We start from the raw sequence: 6,000 nt of genomic DNA, 5'->3' as shown, positions 1-6,000 counted from the left end.
TCTATCTAAAAAAATAGAGCCAATCTGGAAAAACGAATGTCAGATTCAGAATCAGCGCCCTCACGTTACCCTACAGAGACTTGAGTGTCGACCAGTGTAATTCTTAAGAAACATTTGATCATGTCAAAAATATCTGACAGGAAGTGGAAAAAAGACAGATTGTATCCTGCAGTTTGTTTAATTAGTTTGGAGATAGAACACGCTATGGGGTATCTCTTATATATTTGGCTACATCTGTCACTCAAAGTGTGTCTGGAGCTGTAATGCTGGGTGGAGCCTCTGACTCACATGACTGACTCACATGACAGAGAACCAGCCCAGTGAGCCCACAGACAGTGCCAGACACCCTCTGCCTCTCCATGTTACACAGCAAAGACACAGCTACTCACCAGACACACCAGGTGAGCGCCCCACACCGCCATACCTCCCAACATGATCCTCTCCAGGAGGGACATTATGCTCTGTTTGTGGACTTCCATCTTAATTTATGATTGTCATCACCTGTTTTTAAACAGGGTAATTGATAAGAAAGGTGTTTAAGCACAGGTGATGGTAATCCATAAATTAAGAAGAAAGTCCAGAAACAGAGCAATGTGTCCCTCCTGGAGAGGGTCATGTTGGGAGGTATGCACCTCCTCCCTCCCCCCCCCCCCCCCATTCACGGCATCCCCACGATTAAATGGCACATGCAAAACACTGACATGGCTATGGTCGACAATGAAAAAGGTTGACAAGATTGATTTTTCACTTTTTCAATGTTTTCATATTCATTCTCATGTGTCGACATGGACACCAATGAAGTGCCACAATTATGTCAACATTTACATGTGTTGACCTTTCTGTGTTGATTTTTTCTTGTGGCGATTCGCGGCACCCCCGGTGACTCCCGCGATTCCACCCCGTGACACCCCCCCTCCTGCGATTCGCGGCACCCTACGACCCCCCCAACCGCGATTCCCCACTCCTGACCCCCCTCCTGTCATTGCAGCAACCCCCCCGCCCCCGCGACCCACCCTCCCACGATTCGCAGCACCCACACCCCCCCCCGCGACCCCCCCCTCGCGACTACCCCCTCCCGCAATTCACAGCATCCACCCACGACCCTTCCTCCCGTGATTCGCGGACACCCCTCACCTCCTCCCCCCCCCCCCCCCACCCCCATGCACGATTCACGGCAACCCCAGGATTAAATGGCACATGCACGGCTATGGTCGACAATGAAAAAGGTTGACATGAGTTTTTGAAGATTTATTTTTCTTTTTTTGAATGTTTTCATATTCATTGTCATGTGTCGACATGGACACCGATGAAGTGCCACACTTATGTCAACATTTACATGTGTTGAACTTTCTGTGTTAATTTTTTAGTGTAGCAATTTTTTTCCAGTGACAACTATGAACTATGTGCACGTCAACCTACACATCATCAACCAATTCTTTGTATAATATACTGTATAACACCTGTTCTGTTTTACTGTAGGTGTTTTAAGTCAGATCTTCTTTTACTGCTACTATTACTGTTTATGTAAATGCATTCTGAATGACAGCAACATCCTACCATCCTTCTACAAGAATATATAACCAACTAGGTGGTTAATAGCGCACCCCCCCTCCCGCGATTCGCAAACCCCCCTCGCGCAATTCACGCACCCTCCCACGCTTTGCGGACCCCCGCCCTCTCCCGCGATTCGCCGACACCTGCGCCCCCTCCCTCCCTTGATTCATGGCACCCCATGTGCCCCTCCCGCAATTCACAGCACCCCTAAGCCCCTCTTTAGTCCTACGTATACTCACACACCCCTATCATTTCAAATCATCAATGGTTTATGGCCGATGTTGAATACTTTTGCCATCGATGTGGGAGGACCAGATGGTTTCCCTACATCAATGGCAAAGGAGAACCAATCAAGTTTCAAATTTTTTTAAGGTGCCGGGACACTGAGCATAGCTCCCCCCCCCCCCCCCCCACACCCGGAAGTCCCGCCACCGTGTTCTGATTGACCCACGGCCTATTCAGTCAGATATATTGGATGACCATCGATAGCTACAACAATCTATGGTTATACAAGTAATATATTACTACTATCGATGGCATGGTGCAAAATCACCATTGATGCCAACCATCGATGGCATCTGCATCAATGCCCATCCCTACTCTGCAACAGCCAAAAACCTTTACTACCCCTCATGCCCACACACCTCTATCACTGCCCTGCCTCCTGTTCTCCTGCCCCACTCACCCTGTGTTGCCCACATACCCCTATCATGCTTTACCACCCAGCCTCCTGCTCTCATGCACCCTAACTCCCACCCAGTAGGAGGAGACACTGACTCAAGGGCACCGTCCTGTACTCCTGTGCTGCCATGCTGGACTCTCACCCACTGGCAGAAGCTGTACAGTGTCCTCCACCCTCCTCTTTACTCCCCCTTATGCCCACACACCGCTATCACTACCCAGCCTCCTGTTTTCCTGTGTCGTGACCTCCGCCAGTGGGGAGCCGCTGACTCAAAAACACCCTACTATACTATTGCACACACACACACACCTAAACAAAACGCACCCCCCCCCCCACCCACAAATGTCACGGTCAATGTACATCTTACTCTGTAACCGCTTTTTAATTAAACAAAACAATACACACCCCTTCCAAACAACGTTGCGTCACTTTGGTTCCGTCTGCAGCATCATGGTGCTTTTGCCCGACCAACTAGGTGAGAAATCCGGCCCTGGCTTCCCCCACTGCCAGAAGTGTCCCCACGATCCTCTGCACCAGCGCCACAACTTTCCACATCATATGCTCTCTACGTAACACATTTCACCTATAACTCAAGTTGCAATACAGGCATCTTACATACAATTCTAACCATATGTATCACAATACAAACGTTCACAAATTAAGGGGGCGCAGCCCCTTACGACGGTGTGAAGAGCGCCCAAAGGGTGCGATGAATCACTGAGTCTAATATAATAGACAGAAGTGCTCCATAGTGCATTTATCTAAAGTATAAAAAGTTTATTCTATAGAAGTTTCCAAGGCCAAACAAGTGTTGGGTCACGTAGCAATAGAAGCTGTTCAGCATAGATCTCTGTGTATCTCACACAGCTTGAAGGAGCGGTTACACTCTCACAGAAGGACGGCGCTAGGCCACACCCTACACGTTTAATCATCAATACTTCATCAGAGGGCTGATAAACGCACTATGGGGCGCTCCTGTCTATTATTTATATATATATATATATATATATATATATATATATACACACACATTATATAGTTTGTATATTTGTTTTGTATGGCTTGTATCATATGGGATTTAGTTATTTCCATGTGATTGGAGAATTCAGAAGTTAAAGTTCAGTGCAGTAATGTCGGCTATTTGAATAAAAGGTAATAAAATGACAATAAAAGGCAGCCGTTGGAGCTGATACTGGCACATTACTGTAATATCTTCTATCTGGGAACAGGAACATCAAATTCACTTATATGCAGCTTAGCAGTTATAAAACCAATCGGGTTCCACAATAAAATCATTGCTGTTCTTTCACGACTGGCCAAGCAAAAGTTTCCTGGTAATTTCTCCAAATGATTGAAAACTTAAATAAGATAAAGTAAATATGTAAACAGGCGATGGGTGACACCCAATAATCACAGGTGCCTTATTATTAGGCAGTGAGCGAGATTGGTGACTGCAACAGGGTTTCCTACCCTTTCGGAATGGCCGGAAGGGTCCCGGACATTGATCAGTACCATCAACTTACCCTTAATTCATTCATTTGACTACAGGAAAAAAAAATGTGTTGGCCAGTGATATTCATTATGAGTATATTGCGTTTCATTTGAAGAGATTTGTAGTAACTTCCGAATGCTAAGCAACACTGTTCTCATGTACAGAATGTAATACACGTATTACTGTACTTCATTGGGTACCCAGCTATCTAAAAAAATAGAGCCAATCTGGAAAAACGAATGTCAGATTCAGAATCAGCGCCCTCACGTTACCCTACAGAGACTTGAGTGTCGACCAGTGTAATTCTTAAGAAACATTTGATCATGTCAAAAATATCTGACAGGAAGTGGAAAAAAGACAGATTGTATCCTGCAGTTTGTTTAATTAGTTTGGAGATAGAACACGCTATGGGGTATCTCTTATATATTTGGCTACATCTGTCACTCAAAGTGTGTCTGGAGCTGTAATGCTGGGTGGAGCCTCTGACTCACATGACTGACTCACATGACAGAGAACCAGCCCAGTGAGCCCACAGACAGTGCCAGACACCCTCTGCCTCTCCATGTTACACAGCAAAGACACAGCTACTCACCAGACACACCAGGTGAGCGCCCCACACCGCCATACCTCCCAACATGATCCTCTCCAGGAGGGACATTATGCTCTGTTTGTGGACTTCCATCTTAATTTATGATTGTCATCACCTGTTTTAAACAGGGTAATTGATAAGAAAGGTGTTTAAGCACAGGTGATGGTAATCCATAAATTAAGAAGAAAGTCCAGAAACAGAGCAATGTGTCCCTCCTGGAGAGGGTCATGTTGGGAGGTATGCACCTCCCTCCCTCCCCCCCCCCCCCATTCACGGCATCCCCACGATTAAATGGCACATGCAAAACACTGACATGGCTATGGTCGACAATGAAAAAGGTTGACAAGATTGATTTTTCACTTTTTCAATGTTTTCATATTCATTCTCATGTGTCGACATGGACACCAATGAAGTGCCACAATTATGTCAACATTTACATGTGTTGACCTTTCTGTGTTGATTTTTTCTTGTGGCGATTCGCGGCACCCCCGGTGACTCCCGCGATTCCACCCCGTGACACCCCCCCTCCTGCGATTCGCGGCACCCTACGACCCCCCCAACCGCGATTCCCCACTCCTGACCCCCCTCCTGTCATTGCAGCAACCCCCCCGCCCCCGCGACCCACCCTCCCACGATTCGCAGCACCCACACCCCCCCCGCGACCCCCCCCTCGCGACTACCCCCTCCCGCAATTCACAGCATCCACCCACGACCCTTCCTCCCGTGATTCGCGGACACCCCTCACCTCCTCCCCCCCCCCCCCCACCCCCATGCACGATTCACGGCAACCCCAGGATTAAATGGCACATGCACGGCTATGGTCGACAATGAAAAAGGTTGACATGAGTTTTTGAAGATTTATTTTTCTTTTTTTGAATGTTTTCATATTCATTGTCATGTGTCGACATGGACACCGATGAAGTGCCACACTTATGTCAACATTTACATGTGTTGAACTTTCTGTGTTAATTTTTTAGTGTAGCAATTTTTTTCCAGTGACAACTATGAACTATGTGCACGTCAACCTACACATCATCAACCAATTCTTTGTATAATATACTGTATAACACCTGTTCTGTTTTACTGTAGGTGTTTTAAGTCAGATCTTCTTTTACTGCTACTATTACTGTTTATGTAAATGCATTCTGAATGACAGCAACATCCTACCATCCTTCTACAAGAATATATAACCAACTAGGTGGTTAATAGCGCACCCCCCCTCCCGCGATTCGCAAACCCCCCTCGCGCAATTCACGCACCCTCCCACGCTTTGCGGACCCCCGCCCTCTCCCGCGATTCGCCGACACCTGCGCCCCCTCCCTCCCTTGATTCATGGCACCCCATGTGCCCCTCCCGCAATTCACAGCACCCCTAAGCCCCTCTTTAGTCCTACGTATACTCACACACCCCTATCACTACCCAGCTTCCTGCTCTCCTGAACCGTAACTTCCACCACTGGGGAGTCGCTGACGCTGTTTTGCCCACATGCCCCTATCATGCCTGATAGCCCAGCCTCCTGCTCTCATGCACCCGAACTCCCACCCAGTAGGAGGAGACACTGACTAAGGGCCACTGTCCTGTACTCCTGTACTGCCATGCTGGACCCTCACCCACTGGCAGAAGCTGCACAGTATCTCCCACCCTCCTGTTTAGTCCCCCTTATGCCCACACACCCCTATCACT

General features: G+C 47.5%; 1 protein-coding gene across 1 annotated transcript in view; it reads right to left on the bottom strand.

Moving 5' to 3' along the window:
* TNNI3K (TNNI3 interacting kinase) overlaps window positions 1–6,000 on the bottom strand; it is a 178,083-nt gene that overhangs the window by 140,052 nt on the left and 32,031 nt on the right. The window lies entirely within an intron of this gene.

Source organism: Crinia signifera, chromosome 8 (assembly GCF_055691185.1).
Source record: "Crinia signifera chromosome 8, ASM5569118v1, whole genome shotgun sequence".
Lineage (NCBI taxonomy): Eukaryota > Metazoa > Chordata > Amphibia > Anura > Myobatrachidae > Crinia > Crinia signifera.
The sequence above is the reverse complement of the archived record's forward strand: the minus strand, read 5'-3'. Positions and strand labels throughout refer to the sequence as shown.